Here is a 23,428-nt window from a genome sequence, read left to right on the forward strand (position 1 = left end):
TACATTAAAAGCTCTTCCACTCCATCTCATACCCCTTACATCATGTCACAAGACCCCTGGCACCATTACAGGGCTGTGAAACCTGACCCATTTCTGGCATTGCTCTGCGGTATGTCATGGTATAAATGCAAAGACTTATTTTTGGAGAGATCTTCTGGCCTGTAATTTGCTGCCTATCAGAGATGCTTATTAAGATAGTGAGGTAAAAAAGTCAGCAGGATTTTAGACCAGAAAATATAGAAAGATCTTTGCTTTTACAGCACTGTTTTTAGATCCATGAACCTTAGCACATAGAATGCCAGCCACATGACCACCGAAGCATCTTCAGGCAACAATGGGTCCCTTGGCTAGGATAGAGATGAGCACCAACCCCTAGAATCAGATATGACTGGACAGGAGAAACCTTTACTTTTTCTTGTTTGTGAAGCAAGGAGGAGGAGAGAATAAAAGGCAGAAGTGTACAGTTATGACTTGTGGGCATGAATACATTTTCAAACATGGCTGATGAAAATTGTTGGCTCCACATTTTGGAGAAGGAGTGTATATGGGGAATGCTCTTTAAATGCATAATTTGCATTCTTCCCTTGGCTCTAATCTGTATAACCACTTAAAAGGAAAGCAATATAAGCAAGGGAGTGGCTATTTCTGTTTATTCATTCAAAGGTGACAAGATAAACAGAAAATATTAGCAAATGAAGGTAAAGCAAAGGCCTGGACCAAAGCTGACCAAAGGACAATATGTAAGACATCTAAGATGTTACAGACATCAGGATTAGCATTATTAGATGCCTTAATACAGCAACAATCCCATCTGCTCCCTATCAGTGCCTAACTTAAGAAACAGCATTTTGCAACTGACAGTCTGCAGAATAAGGCCTCTGGATGCCTCCCAATTATCTCATGATGTCTGTAACATCTTAGATGTTGGCCAGTGATGGGATTCAAATTTTTTTACTACCGGTTCTATGGGTATGGCTTGGTGAGAGTGGCAGGGGAAGGATAGTGTAACATCTCCATTCTCTCCCCATTCCTGGGAAAAGGTTACTGCAAAATCCCATTCTCTGTCCCCACCACCAACCTGCTTTCCAGCTCCATTCTCCTGTGCAGGACAACAAAAGAAGACCCAGACGATCAACTGGGACTCGGGAGGCAGAGAATAGATGGGGCCAGTCAGAGGTGATATTTGCCAGTTCTCTGAACTATTCAAAATTTCCGTTACCAGTTCTCCAGAACTGGTCAGAATCTGCTGAATACCAACTCTGATGTTGACCATTCTCAGTTTGTCTTAGGTCTCATTCAGATCTCACTTCTGCATAAAGTGGGGATTTCTTAAATTTCTATTTAACTTCCATTAAATTTCATTTTGCTTTTTGCAGCAGATTTTTCTAATCTGTCAAATTCATTTTGATTTTTTTTTACTCTGGACTTTTATAATATTAGTTTTCCCATCCAGTAGTGTGGTATCAGGAAATCTGAAAAGCATTACTTTCATTTCTTTTGTGGTATCTCACTCGATTGATGAAGAACCAATGATAAATGGGGAGATAACCAGACCAACCAGCCCAGATTTCAATAAATTTCTTTCTTTCTTTCTTTCTTTCTTTCTTTCTTTCTTTCTTTCTTTCTTTCTTTCTTTCTTTCTTTCTTTCTTTCTTTCTTTCTTTCTTTCTTTCTTTCTTTCCTCATTCATTCATTCATTCATTCATTCATTCATTCATGACTCTGGGCAGTTTAAACTTCTAAACTTCTAAAATAATTAAAAGCACTAAAACAACCAGCAACTGTTCAGCGAGAATTGCACTCACACTATGTTGGAAAAAAGACACTATGCTGTCAGACTGTTTAGTGATCCAAAAAATTTTAGACTGTGCAGAAATGGATAAACTCACCTTAAAGTTAAAGGACAAGGAAGACTCAGAATATTATACAGTTTGGGAAAATTGGTACCAATGGATGGACAATAGGAACAAGAAATGTACAGATTAGAAGAAGATATACAGTAGATATGTATATGAATAACTAGAAATGTACGGAAATGTGTTTATGTAACAAAGATATCTTAGGACTATCAAAGATGATTGAGATTTGTAAAAAGCTATTTTAAAATGTATTTGTATTTTAATGTTTCAAAATTTCAATAAAGGTTATAAAAGAAACGATCAGCAGCTGTGATGATTAATCAAAGAATTATAGATTCATAGGACTGCAAGTGACCTTGGGGGGGTCTTCTAGTCCAGTGGTCACCAACCAGTGGGCCGGGGACCACTGGTGGTCCATGAGAAAATTTTGGTGGTCCACAGAGAAATGTCCCTCCACAAAGCAATCCCCCCCAAAAGCACTCCCACAAAGCAATTAATCCAGGCTGTGTGGGAACACCAGGCTGCACTGTCCACATGGCCCACCTACTAGCCCCCACCCTTCAGATGAGCACAAACCTTACCTTGAGTAGAGCCATGAGAGCTGGAACTGGAAGGTAAGACCAATGGCAGAGGAGGGAAATCCATCCCAAGGTGGTTTGCTGATGTTGGTGGGAAAGTTGGTCCCATACTCCAGAGCTGCAGTAGTCACAAGACAGGCCCTTTTGTCATCCCAGAGCAGCTCCTCCAGTCCATGGCAGGCCGGTGCACCCAGGTAGAGGAGCATTTGCTCCAGGTTGACCAGAGGGCCAGTCCTGTGACTACTGCAGCTCTGGAATATGGGACGACTTTCCCACCAATGTCAGAAAGCCATCGTCAGTCAAAATTCATATTAGTGGTCCATGGGATTTAAAATTATGAGTTTGGTGGTCCCTGGGGCCCAAAAGGTTGGCGACTCTTGTTCTAGTCCAACTCTTTACCCTGGCAGAATCCTTATACCATCCCAGACAAATGGTTGTCCACTCTTTTCTTGAAAAATTTCAGCAATGAAGCACCCAGAACTCTGGGAGGCAAGTGGTTCCATTGATTAATCATTCTCACTGTCAGAAAATGCTTCCTTATTTCCACATAAAATCACCTTCTGATGAGTTTCCACTCATTGCTTCTTTTCTGCTGTCAGTTGCTACAGAGAATAAATCAATGCCCTTTACCCTGTGACAGTCCTTCAAGTATTGGAGGACTGGTATCATGTCTCCCCTAAGCCTTCCCCTTTATTAGGCTAAACATACCTAGTTCCCTTAGCCAATCATTGCTTGATTTAGCCTCCAGACCCCTTATCATCTTTGTGCTCTTCTCTGCAGTCTTACAATGATCTCAGCATTTTTTTTTCTATTATGGTGACCAGAACTGGATGCAGTATTCTAAATAGACCTCAATAGTGCAGTATGGAATGGTTCTATCACTTCCCATGATCTTGATGCTATGCCTCTGTTGATGTATGCTAGAATTGCATTGCCTTTTTTGGCAACCTAGCCCACCTTCCAGTTCCCACTAATTGGCACTCTTTGATGGGATCTGCAGCATGCCCAAGTTAGATTGAGTCGGATGGGTAGAAACACTTGGAAAAAGAGAGTAACTAAGTCCCAAGTCATATAGGTCTTTAAAGGTGACAACCAGCATCTTGAATTGCACCCAGAAATTAATTCAAAGTCAGTGCAGCTCAAGGAGTAGTGGTATTACATGTACTATATAGCTGGCATGGTTTATTATGCACATAGCTGCATTTTGCACCAGGAGCTATGAACTCCTGAAGTGCTTCTGACCCTGTGCCCAGTGATGGTGGATTAAAGTTCCCTAGGACCATGAGTCCAGGGAACTCTGCTGCCAACCCAGCAATTGAATCAAAGAACTCAGGAAGGGTTGCCACACAGCAGGGAGGCTGATACAATAGGAACAATCTCACCTGCTCCTTATCAGTACCTAACTTAAAAAACAGCATTTTGCAACTGGTAGTCTGCGGAACAAGGCTTCTGGATGCTTTCCAATTATCTCAGATTATCACTATTGTCCTATCTCGTCTTTTCTGGAGTCTCAGTTGGTGCCATATGTGAAAACCACCCAACAGATCTTAGAGAGCAGAACCCTGCCCTTCTATCCCAGCCAGATCTTGATAATGCACACTAGATCACTTAGATTAAGTTGTGAATCAAGGTAGCTTTATTACAAACTGATCTAGCATTCAGCAGCAGCAGCCAACAACCCAGGCCTCAAAAGCCTGCCATCCTGGACCTAGAATAGCGAATGGCAGACTGGATTGTGCCAAGAAACAAGATGTCTATCAGAGGTGGTATTCAGCAGGTTCTGACCAATTCTGGAGAACAGGTAACGGAAACTTTGAGTAGTTCGTAGAACCGGCAAATACCACCTCTGACTGGAGATTTTACAGTATCCTTCCCCTGCCACGCCCACAGAACTGATAATAAATTTTTTTGAATCCTGCCACTGCTGTGAATAATCTTTTTTCCCAGTCCAGTCTGATCCTGTGTCTGCAATAGCAAACCTCTCCCTCTTAAGGATCTTAACAGGCAGACAGTTCTTATCCACATCCCAGCTCTGTTAGCATCTTCTCAATATCCTTCTGGGTTGCAGGGCTTTGTGAAATACAGCAGAGGTTTCTCTTTCATCTGCACTAACACTGGCATCTTTCTTCACTCTACACCTCCCCCCCAGGTTCTGCCCACTTTTTAATGAGGCAGCTGACCCAGCAATCTGGCAATCTCCCAATCCATCTGCCAGTGGTGTCCTGTCTAATTCCTACCCTGCTATGCTGTCAAGCCCAGGCTCCCCGGATTTTCAAAGTCAGCTTGGAGAGTGGGTCTCCACAACTGCACAGACTACCAATTATAGCATCGTGCAGCCTAGCATAAGATGTCAATAACCTGGGCCAGATAATTACCTTGTCCTGTTTGGTCCTCTTACAAGGTGAGCTCAAGAGACTCTTCCACAATCCCAACAGAAAGAAGAAACTACCAATCATCTGTAACATGCCAAAATCTTTAAGCAAATACAGGCATTTGGACTCTACATTCCCTCAGCACCATGATGGCTAAAAAAAATGTCATTGTCAAATAATTTGCTGAAGTTAAGATATGTTATGTCTACAGCATTCCCACAATCTACTAAGGAAATTACACAATCAACAAACAAAATAAGATTAGTCTGACAAGTCTTGTACTTGCCAAGCAGAATTTTAATAATATCTATCTTATTTCTAAAGATTTATAATCTGATCAATCTTTAATCTACTCTACTATTTTCCCAGCATTCATGTTTCAATTATGATTTCACAACTCTTATTTTGGTTACTCCTTCATTCCTGTAATGCACACATTTTTTTATCTGACATTCTTATTCTGAGTTTATATGTCATAGTTCCACATTTGAAAGTCGATCCGATCATGTTTGACATGATTTGGCTCAATACATTCCTCCTAGTCTTCATCACTGCTACTGCAGGCCACAGTCCAGGAAACCAAACCTGTCTTTTCAATACCATTTACACAGCAAAATATTCAGCTGCAATGTACTTTTTCCCTTTCTAGTCTTCTTTTGTGGATTAGAAGAGTTGTCTGAGTTCCAGGTTCTTTTAAAAATGCTGTAGTTTTTTGTGATAGATATGCACTTGTTTTGGGGAGCATAATTTGCTCCCATATGGAATATACCCAGGGGTATCTGTCTATGGGCTTGATGAATCCCCATGTTTCTTTCTGTTTCTAAAATCTGTTTTCTGGTTATGCCTTTCTACACATACTTTCCCCATTATCTTCATCTTTTTAGATTCTTTCTAAAAACTTTCTGGGTTATTCATTCAAACTAGTTGCTTTTAAAGGCCACCATTCTTTTTGCATTTAAACTTGGCCAAAAATATTTAAGCAAACAAATAAACAATGTCACTTCCAGATTCATCCATGAAGATGGTATGAAGAGCAAGGAGCAATACTTTTCTCCAGAATCTGGTACAGCAAATGTCCTTCACATTTCTGTTCTCTATTGAACTTTCTTCTCTAAAAAGATTTCCAGAAAGTTGTTTTTCTGAAACAAAGTTCATATGGATAACAACATAGTGACAAAAATAAAAACCACCTTACATTAAGGGCAGAATATCCATTTTCCAACAAAAGTATAATTCAGGTTTTGAACTGAAGAAAGTTCACTGTGAAACATGAAGAATATTATAGACAGTAATGGAAAAAGGTCCCATTGCTGAAATATGACTGAATAGAATATATTCCAAATATGAAGTCTAATTATATAGAAAATGAATTTTTTTTAGACTTTTTATATTCTTTAGACACAAAAATAGATTAATCATTTATGACTAGCTGTGACATATCCATATATGGATACAATCTTTCTTCCCAAGGATCTATAGGAGAGTTTAAATGTCAATATTATTTATTACCATGCAATATATATATATATATATTCTGTTTAAAGGAGTTCATCTTTTAGGGATCAATCATAGCGAACAATCCGTTTCCGATCAACTCTATCCTAATTCAAAATTCTGAGTCCTTAAAGAAACAGCTGCACTTGTTATGTTCCTTTTTTCCACACTGGAAAACACTAGAGACACAACACACACATAAATCAACATTCACATACAGAATCATGAATAATAAATAGCCATTCAACCACTTTAGTTTTGTTTATTGTATGTTTACCCCCCTCCAGATCAGTCTTGACTCTAAGTATAATGTAGAATTGAAGCTGCCTTTTCTCTCTCTGTTTTTCTTTTAAATACAAAGCACCATTATTCACCCAGACTCTTTTAGAGTAGGACAGCTATAAGAAATGTCATCCATGATCACCATCATTATCTTCCCAGCCTTTAACATTGAAATATTGTGGAGCAACTGATGTTTTGTTTCATTACTCCAGCATCTACCATTATAACTCCCAAGGTATCATTAATTTTCATTTGTGCTAATGGATTGTCCCTCATTTTCTTCTTATGTGTGCCACTTGATATATAATTTTTCCCATTGTTCACTTGGACATAAAGTGCAACAGCAGTAACTGGATGAGGCTTTGTACTGAAAAGTAGTTCTGCTCCCCCACAGCTATCCAATTTCACTGGGGCTGGCCTATAATTCAATAATGCTAAACAAATAACTATGTTTCTTTAGGTTTTGGCACCATACATTTAATAACTACATCAGCCAGCCTTTTATCTGTGGTTGTCCTGGATTTAATACCTAAATCAGTAAAAGGAAGCAAATGCCTTGAAATCCTGGCAGTTAAACTGAGGCCCATTGTTACAGCAATTAATGAAATGCCATCTCTTCTAAGGAAGAAAAACAAACTTTTATTTTACCTGTGTCAGTCTTTCAAGGTAGGACAGGGTGAAGCATCCAGAAAGGCTGGTAACTGTTGTAAAGAATCTGGATAGCCTGCAAGAGTTTCTCTCTGGCTACCCTGCCATTCCATACAAATTCAAGGCTGAGTTTCATTTTGAGTTTCTTTCTCAAGACTTTTCCATTTTTAGGACTGAGTTATGTCCCTCCACACCTTCTTCAAGGCTGGCATGGAGATTCTGGAAGCAGGTACAAAGACATAACATAAAGGCTTCTTACTGATCTCAAGTCAATCTTGCCTGGCAATAACTAGTCCTGGTCTTTTAAACTTCAGTTGACATACTTGCTTGCCCCTCATAAATAATGAGAAACTGGATGTAATTTTCTCATCTTTTCCTGTCTTGTGACATTAAGATTATGGTACTTCTCAGACTTTTCCACCAATTTCTCATAATTAACTTGCTGGTAAATAGACAGTTCAAAAGAAGTATCCAGGTTCAGAGCATCTGGACTTCCCACATTCTGAAAAGTTGCTTTTTGAGCATCTTGATTGAGTAGTTAACTCAAATATCATCAATTCTTGAGTTTTATCATTCTGTAGTATCTTGTGGCATTTGCATTTATACCACTGCCATCAACCAATTCTTGGGGATTTATAGTAATAATACAACAAAATATCCACAATAGGAATCATTCATTCATTCTCCACCTTTATTATCTTTACAAATAACTCAAAGTGGCAAACACATCCAACACATATTTCTCCTCCTATTTTCTCCAGAAAAACAACCCTGTGAGGTGGGTTGAGAGAAAGTGACTGGAAAGTTACCAGCTGACTTTCATGGCTAAGATAAGACTTGAATTCATGGTCTCCTGATTTCTAGCCTGTTGCCTTAACCACTACACCAAATTGGCCACAAATAATAATAAGTTATTAAATTTGTATACTGCTTGGCTCTCAACCATTCTGTGCATCTCACAATACTCTATCATACTTGGATGTCCTCATCCATCTCCATTCATAGTTCCCAGACTTCTTTTTGTTCTTTAAGTCTCATTTTTAACTCTTTTTAAAAAAAGTTTTATTGTTTTTAAAACAAACATAAACAAACACAACATAAAAACATCAAACCATCAAACCATCTTCCATATATGTACATACAGTGTGTTGGTTGGTTTATAAATTGTTTTGTGCTTCCACTTCATAGTCCTCAATTACAATTACATTGTATATGTTCTCATATTGTCAATCAAATACATTACTACATACAATCAAATACATACTAAATACATTAATATCATTGTTAATCAATCATTTGACTATACTATTATTCATTCATGTTTTACAAGATAATCCATATTTTACTTAATTTGTTTTATGACAGTTCATATTATCATCTCAAATCTATCCTATAATCATTTTGTAGATATAATAAAAAAATTACATCTTTATATCTTCATTATGTTCTAAAAATCTACATTTTTCATTATTGTGTTTTATTGTCTAACCATTGATAGAATAGATCCCAAATTTTATAAAATTGTTTATTTTCTTGTTCTCTGATTTCAAATGTCAATCTACTAATTTAAACACATTCCAATATTTTCTTAATAACTTCCTCCTGTGTTGGTATTTTCTCATTTTTCCAGTTTTAAGCAAATACGATCCTAGCCACTGTTAATACATTTACAATCAAATATTTCAATTCTTTACTATATATTTCAGGTAAAATTCCCAATAAAAATATCTCTGGTTTCAACTCTATATGCTTTTTTGTCATTTTTTCCAATCATGTGTCGATTTTAGTCCAATATTTTTTGGCATCCGCACACGTCCACCACATATGGTAATATGAGCCAGGTATCTGATGACATTTCCAACATTTTTCAGATTTGTTCTTGAACATTCTTGCTATTCTTGTTGGGGGGAAGTGCCACCTGTAAAACATCTTATACAAATTTTCTTTATATGCTGTTGACATTGTCATTTTATAATTTTGAGACCACAATTTTTGCCATTTCTCTAGATCAATCCCATATCCAAAATTCTTCTCCCAAGCAATCATTGTTTCTTTGACTTGTTCTTCTTCTAGCTTATATAATGTCTTCTAAACTATCCATGTGGTTTAGTTCCTTTATACCATAAAAAAGCATGCCACCACAACAACAGATCATGTCCTTCTAATGTCAATAAACTAACATTTCTTAATGTTATCCATTCCTTAACCCACATCAAATTTGTAGCTTGGAAGTACAACTCCCAATTAGGCAAACCAAATCCTCCTCTTATTCTAGCATCTTGCAAAAGTTTTAATTTTATTCTCGCTTTCTTACCTTGTCATATATATTCAACATAATTTTATTTAAATCTTCAAAATAATCTTTTCCAAGCCTAATTGGAATTGTTTGGAACACATATAAAATTCTAGCTAATATATTCATCTTGATTGTTGATATTCTCCCTATTAATGACAGTTGTAAATTTTCCCATTTCGCCAAATCTAGCGCTATCTGCTGCTTAAGTTTAACATAGTTATTCTCTTTTAGTGTACTACATCTTGCTGTCAAATTTATCCCCAAGTACTTGATCTTATTTGTGACCTGGATTTTCAATACATCTGTCAATTCTTCCTTTTGTCTTGATAACATATTCTTTGTCAAAATCTTTGTTTTGTCTTTATTTATTTTCAAACCAGCCACCTTCCCATATACCTCTATCTTTTCTATCAATTTTAATGCTGTTTCTAGTGGGTCTTCTAAAATGAAAACCAGATAATCTGTAAATGCTTGCAATTTAAATTCTTCCTTTTTAATTTTCATCCCTTTTATATCCTTTTCTTCTCTAATATTTCTGTTTAGCACTTCCAAAGTTAACACAAACAACAAAGGTGACAGTGGGCACTCTTGTCTTGTTCCTTTTCTTATATCAATAGAGTCCATCAATTCTCCCTCTATCATTACCTTTGCTGTTTGCTTATGATATATAGCTTCTATTGCTTGGATACATTTTTTACCAAAGCCCATCTGTTCCAGCTGTAATAACATAAATCGCCAATTCACATTGTCAAATGCCTTCTGTGCATCTAAGAATATCAAAGCCATTTGTTTTTCAGGGTGTGCCTCGTAGTATTCCAAAGTGTCCAAGATTACTCTCATATTGTCTTTAATTTGTCTCTTTGGCAGAAACCCATTTTGATCAGAGTGAATAAAATTATTTAGGTATTTTTAAAGTCTTTCTGCCAATATTGAAGCAAAAATTTTATAATCTGCATTTAGTAGGGAAATAGGTCTATTTGTAATGGGTCGGCATCCTCTTTTGGGACAAGTGTAATATAAGCTTCTGACCATGATTTAGCTTCTGACCATGATTTAAGTATCTTCTTCTTTAACATAAATTCACTCATAACTTCTAGCAATGGAAGATTCAATGATTCTTGTAGTGTTTTGTAAAATTCCACCGGAAGTCCATCTGGGCCTGGTGCCTTTCCATTGTTTTGCTTCTTAAGTGCTTCAGTTAACTCCATCATTGTTATATTGCTTTCTAACATTATTTCAATCTCTTTAGGTATCTGGGGTAAATTAGCATTCTGTAAGTACTGTTTAACTCTTTCATCATCAATATTCTCTTGTGTGTATAGTTTCCCATAATAGTCTCATATAATTTTCTTCTCTTTACTTCAATAACAAACTTGGCCTTGATCATCTATTAATTGCAATATTTTCCTTGATTCTTTCTCCTTTCTCAGTTTATATGCTAACAATCTACCTGGTTTATTTGCATCTTCAAAATAGTTCTGTTTTGCACCTCTGCTTTTCTGTGCTAATTCTTTTTCCATTAATCCCATTTTATGTTTAATTATATCCATTTTTAACTTAATGTCCTTTTTCTGTGGCATTTTCTGTAACTCTTTTTCAAATCCTTCATACTCATCCTCTAATGTCTTAGAGGTTAGTCTTTTCATGGTATTTCTTTTCCTTATATAGTCTATTATCAAGCCTCTTTTCCTTGTATAGCCAATTTATTGTCTACAATTCCATTAAAGTCTCCCATCATAACTATATTAGCATAGTTGAGTTCAATTATTTTCATATGTAATTTTCTATAAAATTCTTCTTGATTGTCATTTGGGGCATAGATTGCAATCAGGAGTGTTTTCATATTATTGTCCATTATTTCCACCATTAATAATCTTCCATCGTCATCCATATGGATCAATTTCACTGGGATAATATCTTTAATGTATAAAACCACTCCTCTTTTCTTGCATTGTGTCAAAGAAGTAAATATTTTCCCTAACTTTGGCTGTATCAACAGTTGCTCATGTTGCTTTTTAATATGTACTTCTTGAAGGCAGATTATATCGAATTTTAATTTCTCTAATTTATGGAAAGTTTTCCTTCTTTTAACAGCTGAGTTAAGTCCATTTATGTTAATTGTAATCATTTTTTTCTTTTCCATGATTATACTTTATAGGTAGGTTTGGCAGCTCTCGTAGATCTTGGTTCACATTGTTCTTTAACTTCCACCTTTCCACCCACTGCACCTTCTTCTTTTTCAGTCACTATTTGGCAGTACTCTTGGAATTCAATTAGTGACCTTTCTTTTTCTGTCTCCTCTGCTTTCCCTCCAAAGTATTCTGTACAAAATAATTCAGCTTTCTCAATTGAGTCAATTCTGTGTCTCTGTTCTTGCCATGTGAACATTAAACCTTCTGGAATCAGCCATCTATAATTCACCTCTTTTTTAAGTAGAATTTTAGTCAGGAATCGGTACTCTCTTCTCATCTCTCTCACTCTTCTGGGTACTTGTTTCAGGACCACAATCTCCATATCTTTATTTTTCAATGTTTTCTCTCTTGCCACCTGCAATATTTACATTTTAATGGTTTTCTTTGTAAATCTCATATGAACTTCTCTTGGTAAGCTATTTCTCACTGTATATCTTGTGAAAACTCAAAAAACCTCATCTATTCCATCCATCATCTTCTCTTTAGTTATTTCCAGAGCTTCAGACAAGATTTCTATCATTATCTTAGCTAAGTTTTGTCCCTTTTCTTCCTCTATGTTTTGGAATCTGAGATAAAATTCTGATCTATCCATCTCCCATCTCAGCATCCCACTTTTATCTTGTTCAACCAAAGTTAATCTGCCATCAATATCTCCAATCTTCTTATCTCTTTCTTCTTCTTCTTCTTCTTCTTCTTCTTCTTCTTCTTCTTCTTCTTCTTCTTCTTCTTCTTCTTCAATTTTTTGGAATCTCTCATCATACTTCATCATCATTTGTTGAATATTCTCCACCTTTTCATCAGTTTTTTCTGTTCTCTTTTCAATATTTTCTGTTCTTGCTTGCATGCTTTGAATTCCTTGCATTATCATCTGCAGTGTCACCTTTTCCTGTTCTTTTTCTTGTTGTAACATCATCTGTATTGAGTGTTGTCCTCCAGATGGTGAAGAGGAAGAAGTAGGAATTGAAGAACCTGCTAGTTTCCTGCTCATTTCAGACTATTCAAAATCTTCAGGTTCTTCTAGACCTTAATCCACTTGTGAAATAACCAATTGTAATTCCAAATAAAAATAGTGGAAAAAAAGAAGCAAGATAAAAAAAAATCTTCAGGTTCTTGTATACCTTAATCCAATCGATTAGTTAAATAGCAGTAAAAACTCAAAAAAGGAAGAAGAAACCATAAACAGAAAAAGGAAAAAATTGTTAAATCTTGTAGGAGGCAGAAAAATAAAAAGTAAAAAGTAAAGAAGAAAAAAGAGAAGTTCTTCAGGTTCTTCAACACCTTAATCCAATTAAAAAGTCTCAGGTATGAAAAGGTATACAAAAAAAAGGAAGCCACAAAAGAAAAACCAATATGGAAAGTAAATAAAAAATGCAGGAGAGGGAGAGAGGAAAAAGAAAAAAAGACTACTCCCTTAAAAAAAGAAAAAACATTAATATTAAGACTTGTCCTTTAAAATGAAATGCAAAAGTAAAAAAATTAGGCTCCAAAAGCAAAAAGAAAGACAAAAGCAAGTTCCAAAAGGCCAAATAAATAATAATAAGCTGATAAGGAGGGGGTTTGTTAAAGTAAGGAATAGCCCAGCTTAAAAAAGAGAAAAAGAACACACTGCACCTATTTAGTTATGCAAGGCTTTTGTTAAGTTTTATAGCTCTCTTCTCTAGAGTCTTATCATCTTTTTTCTGTATACTTCAACATCAGACTCCAACTACTGATAGAAACCCAGAAGAGCACCTGCAATAATACTCTCCCATGCTCTTCCCTCTATCTTATCAGACAGGCTCAAAGTCCTTGAAAAGAAGTCTGAATTCTTTCTCAGCTTTGTCTGGTCGAGAGAGAAAAAAAGAGAAACAATATTTCTAAGCCTCTAGTTGGCTGTGTTACAAAGTTTCCTCTGTTTCCCCCTCCTTTTCCAAACAAATTATAATAAAAATTAATTAAAAAGGAAAAGGGGTTTAGAAAAAAAAAAAGCTAAAAGGGAATCTCTAGTCTAAAATATTATAAAGACAAAAAGGAGAAGAGATAAAAAAAGAAAAAAATAAGGTAGAAATAAAAAAGACCAGTCCAGTTCAAAGTAAAAAATCATATATGAAGAGTCCAGCAAAAAAAATAAAAATGATTTGACTTCCCGATTGAAATCGCTGCTTAATCACTTCTGTCTGAGATTTTACAGATTCTTTCTTTTCCTTAGGGTGTCCTTTTAAATCTTAAAGTAAAGAAAAAATTCTCACCAAACCGGCACACTTTCTCTTTCCGTTCTCTTTCGTTTCAGAGCTGTCCCAACTTCAGTAGCTTTAATGGCTGCCTCTTTGCTGCTGGCAGAAAGAGCTTCTCCTGGATCTACCAGGGACTTTGTGGTATCCCTGGGATCGACAGGATGCGCTCTTTACATTCACCATCTCTTTGGGACGGTTTAGATCCATTTTTAAGTCTTCAAGGAGTGATGCCATTTTAAAAAATTTTAAACAACCCCCAATTTATTTTATTTTATTTCATTAGGATGCTCCATCCAAAGTTCCAGGAATCATCCAATAATCCAAAACTGTTTCTTGCTTCTTTTCTTACTTTCTCTTCCAGGGGCTTTGTTATCTTATAACAAAGTTTCAGCTACAATGTATCTTTTGCAAGCCTTATTAAAATTCCACTATCAATTTTTTTAAGTTCCAGGTGGTCTCCTCCATTTTCCAGATTCCACCCTCTTTTTTCCTTTTTCCCTCTGCTGCTTTCTTTCTTTTTTAAAAGAAAGTTTTTAAATTATCCAAGAATCTTTATTCCTTTGACACTTTATTTTCAGCTAGAAATAGCCTATTAATGTCAAAGTGGATCAGTATCAATTTCTTATTCAAATCTCTTCTTATTAATGTTCCAAGTCAGTTAAAACTGTCGATGTTAGAGGAAAAAAAGCCAATTCTGTTTCCTTTCCCTTTCTCTTTCGCAGCTTAAAATCTTTTTTTGGAATAGTATTAGTCTTTAAAATTCAGGTTCCAGGTACCTTAAATAGATGTTCTCCATTCAACCCAGTCAGTCAAACTTTCTCCTTTAAACTTCCTCCTGCACAATCTTGTCTGGTCGGGTTCTTCTTTGAGGTGGACATTTCTGACCACTGCTACAATCGCCTTTGGGAAAGGGAGTAATGGCCAGCCGAGGAGGAGAGATGCGGCTCTCCTCAACCCCGCTGACGGCTCCTGCTTCTTCACCACCTCTATGGAGTTGTTCAGCCCTGAATCCAGGCGGCTTGGGGCGCTCCAGTGGTGAGCACAGATCAAAACCACAGGTGATCACAATTTCGGTCTGTCGCCGAAGAAGCCCAAACTGGAAGTCCAGTCTGGTAAGATTCTTGTAAATAGACAAGCTACGATAAAGAACTAACACTGATGATTTCATTGTGTCACTCTGGTTCCTTGCGCCTGACAATTTGTTACTGCTTGAAGATCAACAAATGCTTTAAATATCCATGTTATTTAGGAATAACATTATTATTATTATTGTTGTTGTTGTTGTTGTTGTTATTTATGGAATGTTATTCCATGTTATTTAGGGGGCATGCATAAGCACACCCACATGCCTACCGTCCCTGTCCTATTGTTTCTTTTATTTTTTATTTTTCGTATATGTATCCATGTATTCATAACTATGTTTTTACTTATACCTATTATCTTGTAAGCAATTGAGAAACCAAATAAATAAATAAATAAAATATTAAGAAATAATAAATAGGATTTACAACAGTTCAGAAAAACTGGTTTATTATCCTCATACAGCAAGAGGTAAATAGATGAAAATTTTCTTTCCCCAGACAAAAGCTTCTCTGTTATTATCATTTTTCTAAGATGGTATAGTTAGTGGGAATGTGTGTCCTTTATCATTGCACTAAGAGGTGAGCCCACTTGCTAGATAATTTTCTGACAAGATCCATAATACCCGAGTTGGAACTGGAAAAAATGGTAAGGACGGTGCTGCAAAAAAGAAGAAAACAACTCACTGTATTTAATATTTTTTCCATGTCACTAGATGAGGACCATAACTCCATGATAGAACAAATGCTATGCTCCATCTTGAGCAAAGAAAAGTTTAAAACATGAAAAAAAGGAGAAGACAGAGAATATTAGTCCAAGCATGTAGCAAAGAGGTGGAAGCTTGGTTCCTCCCTGGAACAGTAGAGTAATCCACTAAATTTCTGCACATGGAATTGCATGAAAAAATTAACATACATGAGAGAAGCCAACAAGCCATATCTACAATCAAAAGTCACAGCCAAGTGAGTGATAAGGCTATAAGTCCCTTTCTCTGAATAACTGGATCAAGCAGTAAATTCTGGAATTTTTTTTTAATATAGGGGAGAAACTACATATTCCTGAAAGATTCTAATTTAAACAAGAACAACCTTATGTCTGGTAAATTGAGTATAAGATGTGTGTGCGTGTGTGTGTGTGTGTGTGTACGTGCATGCCTTCAAGTCAATGTGCACTTCTGGTGACTGCCTAAACAAGTCCCTGCAGTTTTTTTGACAAGGTTTTATAGAAGTGCTTTGTCCTAGGGCTGAGGCCCAGTGACTGGCCCAAAGTCACCCATATCCTGATTTCTAGTCTGGTGCTTTAATCACTACTTTAATCAACTAGAGAACCTAATAAAGCTCATGGATCAGTGGAAGGGATAGGTTTTTCGCTCCAACATAACCCATGAAGTGCTGGATTTAGCTTGCAGAGAACAGAAGTGCTCTTCCCAAATGGACAGCAGCATTCAAAATGACATAAGGATAAAAAATGTACTTTTGAAGTGGAACAGGGAAACACAAATGGAGATTGCTTTGATGATTGGAGGATCAATGAAGGGCGATATCTATTTCTGGATTCTAGTCATTGATGAGCAAGAAGTTATTTATTTAGTAGACTTATATGCTGTCCAGTATCCATCTCACTTAGAGGTAACTCAAGGCAGCTTACAATCATTTTTTAAAAACTCTAAAGCATTACAATAATAAAATTAACACCAGATCTGGGGTTTAAAATTTTTAGAATTTTGTACCTGCCTGCTGATATAAGCATATTTTTAATTTTTATCATTGCTAAATTGTATTGGTGGGTTTTATTTAGTTGGGAAGAAGGAATGGCTATTTGCCATTCGTTAATGCTATAAACATAGTATTGATAGTTGTTCCAAGATAATAAATTCTTGGGAAGAATACTATCATTGTTCTCTGACGTGTTTGCTGAGCTTTAAAACTAAGTCATTTTAGAGTATTGCATATATGCCCATTGTAAATTCACTTTGAGTGCAATAATTGAGAAAAGGGGAATAGAACTCCTCATGGGTTTATCAGAATAGCAAAAACAATGGCTTTAATGTACCTGGTGCAATGCAGTACTGGATGTAATTGTTCTCTTAATTTCTGTAACTGATTAGACTTGTTCAACAAAAACTTTCCATGCAGGAGAATAAATCCCCAAGTGTTCTTCTGGATTGACCATGCAAAACCAGAGAATGCTGACTAGAGAAATAAAATCTGTATCCAGCTGGGCTTGAAAATTTCTGGATCCAGTCTAGTAATTTATGCTGTATATGGGAGCTCCATGGTCAGCTTGATTTGTAGTTAAGGAAGCATGACATAAAATGCTATAGCCAAAGCATACAAGAACAAGGGCTCTCTGTGCAAACAATAGGCCAAATAGATCCTTGGTGTTGCAGCAGTGTTGAATACACAGGAATTTGTTTTGCCCAAATGACTCCCCAACTGATGCTAATGAGAATCCTTAGCACCATGGCTACAGAGCTCTCCATTTAACCCTTGCTGTGTCAGTTCATGTGAAAAAGCAAATGAAACATTCACATGAACTGACACAGTATAAAGCAGGGGGTGATTAAAGATTGGCTTCCTTCCCTTCTGCCTGAGCTTAGACAAATGCATCACATTGTTGTTTGGAGTTCTATTTTCACTGCTGCTTTATACCTTGCAGTATGTTCTCCCATGATGAACAGTATCAGGGAGGAGATGACTTGTGGGTTATCAAAATTAAATGGGATTGTGCATGTACAAATAGTCATTATTTTAAACATTTTTTTTTTGCATTTTCAGGAGCCTAGAACAAAGTGTTAGCAGAAAGATTAACTCTCCAGCAAAATATGTTGTAGGGATATCTCAAATTTCTAAGATATTTTAAGTTTTATTTAACTGAAGTAGGAGAAAAATAGTAGCACCATTTCAGGCACTAGAAGCACATATTGCAGTCATATACCATACATAGTACTAAGATGCTTCAGAAGTGGACATTGCTATGTATGAAATATCTTGACATGCATACAAGATTTTATGATATTTCTAGTTTATTAGTTCAGCTGAACAGTATACAATTTTTGCATGATATGGATAAAACAGAACACTTGGGAAAATTCAGTGATGGGAGATTTACTGTAGAATAGACAGAAAAGAAACAATTAATTTATCCATTAAAATTCACTTGTAGAAGGTGTTAAGTTTGAGCAATGAGAGGCTGAACCAGAGCATGAGTGCAACAATACTTTATTAAAGCAATAAAGGGCTGACCGTGCTTGCCACGCCTGGAACTGGCTCGCAGCAATCAGCGACTGGTTGGACCCCGCAGCCTGCTTTTATAGCTGGCTGCTGGGGAGAACCAACCAATGAGGAAAGGGGGAAGAACGCCCACTCAAAGTGAGTGGACCTGAGTGAGAACTCCTACAGTTCTCAGGACATAACACCCCTTCCCCCCAGCTGTGAACATGCATAGTCTTTGAGGTAGGCAGGAGGTTTATGTTGGCGCCCGGAACGGCGTAGTTCTGGAACATTGTCTGTCCGTCCGGGGTCTGCCTGGGCAGGCAGAGTCGGCAAAGTGTCACCAGTGTGCCCCTCGGTTTGGGCCTGCCCTGGGCTCGTAGGGTTGCTCACTGGGGATGTGCTCTCGAAGGCTGGATCGGGCTGGTCAACTGTCTGGGTGCCGCTGTCTGTGTTCGGGCTTTCGGAACCGGTTTTAGGTGTGAACTGATCGCCGGGCGTGATGTGGATGTGAGGTTGAGGATGAAGCCTCCCCTCGTCTAGTGTCTCTGGGTCCCTGCTGGCGATGGTGCTGAGGCGTCTGCGCAGTTGGTCTATGTGCCTTCTCCAGATGCGGCCATCCTCCAGTCTGACCCGATACGACCGCGGCCCGGTGATGGCTACGATCTCGCCCGGGATCCACAGGGGGTCTCCAGCGGAGTTCCTCGCGAAAACTGGCTCCTGTAAGATAAAATGCCTAACCCCCGATGAGGAAGCGAGGGGAGAGTCAGGGCAGTATTGTGGGTGTAGTCTGTCCAATACAGTCCTCAGGCGCCTGCCCATCAGGAGCTCAGCTGGGGACTTATTGGTGACTGAACAAGGAGTTGAGTGCTGGCTCATCAGGAACCGCGAGAGTTTGTGGTGCCAGTCATCTTTGTTGAACCTTGCCAGGGCTTCTTTAGTGGTCCTGACGGCCCTTTCAGCCAGCCCGTTACTGGCAGGGTGAAATGGGGCTGTGAAAATGTGGCGGATACCCAGGTTGGCAGCGAAGCGGCTGAACTCAGTCGATGCGAACTGCGGGCCATTATCGGAGACGATGGAGTCGGGTAGCCCGTGCGTAACGAACAGGCGTGTCAACACGTTGGTGATTGCTAGTGTGGTGGTCGTGGATAGCTGTGCTACGTCAATCCACTTGGAATAGGTGTCCACGACCACCAGGAACATCTTCCCATGCAGAGGGCCCGCTAGGTCGATGTGGATTCTAGACCAAGGAGCGCTGGCGTTTCCCATCTAGTAGGGGTGGCAATGGGGGAGCAGGACGGGATTCCTGGCAAATGTTGCAGGAACTTACCCAATTGACAATGTCCTCGCCTAGACCCGGCCACCACACGTAGCTGCGTGCTAACGCTTTCATTCTCACGATGCCAGGATGTCCCTCATGCAAAGCTTCCAGAACTCGGGTACGCAGTGAGGCCGGGATGACCACTCGAGTGCCCCATAGTAGACAGCCCTGCAGACTTGACAATTCCTGCATGCGAGTCTTAAAAGGTGTGAATTTGTTATCAACATTGCCACCCGGCCACCCCCTCCTCACCCAGTCGAGCACCTGGGCGAGTGTTCGGTCTGTCTTGGTTTTAGCAGCAATGTCCATGGCCGTGATGGGTAGGTCCAACTGGGTGATTTCGAAAATAGCGTGGACAGGAGCAGGGTCTTCAGCCGGGCCGGCAAGGGGCAGCGACTGAGGGCGTCAGCGTGGGACAGTGTTTTGCCCGGGCGGTGTACCAGTCTGTAGGAGTAGGCTGCTAGGAAGAGAGTCCACCTTGTCATCCTAGGGGAGAGGACTTGAGGGGTCTGCTTGTCCCCGGCTAGGAGGCCCAGGAGGGGTTTGTGGTCAGTGACCAGCTCGAAAAAATGGCCGAAAAGGAATTCGTGAAATTTTTTTCACGGCTGCAACAGCTGCTAGGGCTTCCTTATCGATCTGGCTATAATTGCGCTCCGTAGCAGAGAGCGTCCTTGAGAAAAAGGCGATGGGAGCCTCGGCGCCATTGGGAAGCCTGTGACTTAGTACCGCCCGATTCCAAAAGGGGAGACGTCAGCTGCCAGTACTAAAGGGAGGTTAGGGTCGAATTGAATAAGTACCACCTCTGACGTGAGTAGTGATTTGACGGCGTTAAAGGCATCGTCTTCCTTGTGCCCCCAGTGCCATGGTGACTTTTTATCCAGTAATCTGTGTAGGGGTTCAGCTACTGATGCTTTATGGGGCAAAAAGGATGCGTAAAAGTTCAATAGCCCCAAGAACGCCTGCAGTTCTGTTTTGGAGGTTGGAGTGGGTGCCTCGTGGATTGCCTTAACCTTGGACTCCAGGGGATGAATGCCAGAGACGTCAATTTTATAACCCAGAAAGTCCACCTGTCTAGTGGCAATGGCACATTTTTCTTTTTTCAACTTGAGGCCATGCTGTCTGAACCTCTCTAACACAGCTCGAACTCTTTGGAAGAGTTGGGGTCTGTCCCTGGCCGAGACTAAGATGTCGTCGAAGTAGGGTACTACACCAGGGAGGCCCTGCAAAATCCGCTCCATGAGGGATTGAAAAATACCCGGGGCAACACTTACGCCAAATTGGAGACGCTTGCATCGGAAGGCACCCCTGTGAGTGACAATTGTCTGGAGTTCCGCTGTTTGGTTATCAACAGGGAACTGCTGATATGCTTGAGACATGTCCAATTTAGCAAAAATGCTGCCTGGTTCGAATGTGTGTAATAAGTGCTGGATGACGGGCACAGGATTAGCGCTAACTTGTAGAAATTTATTGATTGTCGTCTTGTAGTCCGAGCAAATTCTCAGGCTACCGTCTTTTTTGAGGGGTGTGACAATGGGCGTCTCCCACTTGGCGAAATCTGTTGGCTCAATGACCCCTTGTTTTAATAGCTTATCTAATTCTGCATCAAGTTTTGGCCGAATAGCAAATGGGACCCTACGCGGTTTTAGCCTGATTGGAACTGCTTGGGGGTCAACTGAGAATGAGATGGGGGTACCGTTATAACACCCCAGCTCTTCGCTGAATACATCTGAGTAATCAGCGAATAAGGAGTCAGTGTCTGAGGTTGAGACAGCATGGACTCCTGTTAGCCCTAGGCCGAGATGGGGAAACCAATCGAGCCCCAATAAGGTGGGTAGATTGCCGTTAACTACCACTAGAGGTAGGTGACCTTTAAAAGCTTTAAAACTGACAAGAAACTTGCCTCTGCCGATTACAGGAATGGTCTTCCCCTGGTAGTCCTTCAGGCCAAACTGGCATCTCTGGAGCTGGCTAGTGGATAGGCTTGGTTGGAGCCTCTTAAGGGTGTTCCACGAGATAATTGAGAGCGCTGACCCTGTGTCAACCTCCATGCGGCACGGTTTACCTTCTAGGGAAACGGAGAGAGAAATTTTACTAACAGTGCGGCAAGTGTGCTTGGCAAGGTGATGCGTGCGACAGTTCAATACTTGCCTCTGTGGTCCCGAGTGTGAGGGAGGGTGCCTTTGTGCTGCGCTTTGGGGGGCTTGGCAGACTCTCGCGATGTGTCCCCTTTTATGGCAGTTATTGCAGGTGGCTCCTTTAAACTTGCAGGTGGCCCTCTGATGAGATCCCCACAGGCTAGGCACAGGGTGATGTGCTTGGGTGGACCGATGTTTTCTTGTTTGGCTCCTACCTGCGGCCGTCTGTCGTTGGATAGGCGGTGGACTTCGTTTTCATCACTGATGGGTTCCTCTGCCACCACCTCCTCGGAGTGGACTGGAAGTGATGTCAGCTTGGCACTTGGGCCCTGGATTTCGGTGGCTGAGTTTGTTGCCAGCTCAGCTGCCAAGGCTTCCTCGACTGCTTGTGCGAGGTTGAGGTCTTTTTTTGCTAGAAGTCGCCTTTGCAGGTGGAGGTCCTTGACCCCGCAGACTAATTGATCGAGGAGCATGTCCTCCAGGTAGGTTCCAAACCCACAATGCAGTGCTGCTGTTCTGAGGACGGCCATATATTGATTGATGGTCTCCTTGCTCGATTGCTTCCTCATACGGAAGGTGAATCTCCTGGCAATCTGTGAGGGCCTGGGGGAATAGTGGTTAGTGAGAATTTCAAGTAACTCAGACCACGGAACGTTTTTCAACTCACGAGGAGCCACGAGCGCTGCGGCAGTATCGTAGACGGAGGCTCCGCAGTAGATTAGGAAGTACGATTTCTTCCGATGCTCCCCCACATCCGCCAGGCCAACTGCATCGATATAATGATTGAAGCGGTTCTTATACGATTCCCACTTCTCCTCGTCTGGTTTAAACGCCGGGAAGACTGGATTGGAACTCATGGTGCTAGGACCGGTTGAACGACCTGAGGAAAAAATCTCTCTGGGGCAGCAGACAATGTTTTAGTGCCCTTGGTGGGCAAGTGATTTCAGCTCAGGAGAGGCTGTTTTAAATCCTCTCTTTCTCTCTGGGTTAACCACGTTAGGCTGTTAGCTGTTGATGGCGTTTGGATTCGCGCCTGAGTGGGCGTCAGTGACTGGCTACAGCGCTGTGCTGTACCTTTTAGGTTTGAAATTCAAATGACAACCGTTTGAATTTCGCGCCTGATATGGAGCGGCTGCGGCTCGCAGCGCTTCACTTTCCCTGTAGCTGGGCTAACAAGCGGCTACAGACGCTTCTAACTTTCGATTCTGACCGCTCTCTCTGGCTGCGGATCAGCGTTCGCTCTTTATCGCTTGCTGACCACTTTCTCTGTCAGCGGATCAGCGTTTGCTCTTTTTGTTTGCTTTTTTTGTTGGCTGACCGCTCTCTCTGGCTGCGGATCAGCGTTTCCCTTATCGCCGGCTGATCGCTCTCTCTGGGCTGCGGATCGGCGGCTAGTGACTCAGCGGTTGCATGGTGCTTCTGGTAGCCATCCCATCCTCGTCGCCAGTGTTAAGTTTGAGCAATGAGAGGCTGAACCAGAGCATGAGTGCAACAATACTTTATTAAAGCAATAAAGGGCTGACCATGCTTGCCACGCCTGGAACTGGCTCGCAGCAATCAGCGACTGGTTGGACCCCGCAGCCTGCTTTTATAGCTGGCTGCTGGGGAGAACCAACCAATGAGGAAAGGGGGAAGAACGCCCACTCAAAGTGAGTGGACCTGAGTGAGAACTCCTAGAGTTCTCAGGACATAACAGAAGGTGTAATAATGGCTTCCAACTTGAGTTACAAAGAATAATTATGTAAA

General features: G+C 40.0%; 1 long non-coding RNA gene across 2 annotated transcripts in view; it reads left to right on the top strand.

The window, feature by feature from the left end:
- The window catches only part of LOC148127581 (uncharacterized), a 145,175-nt gene that overhangs the window by 21,471 nt on the left and 100,276 nt on the right, over positions 1-23,428 (top strand). The window lies entirely within an intron of this gene.

This window comes from Pseudonaja textilis, chromosome 1 (assembly GCF_049901715.1).
Source record: "Pseudonaja textilis isolate UNSWEBS1 chromosome 1, rPseTex1.2, whole genome shotgun sequence".
In the NCBI taxonomy this organism is placed as follows: Eukaryota; Metazoa; Chordata; class Lepidosauria; order Squamata; family Elapidae; genus Pseudonaja; species Pseudonaja textilis.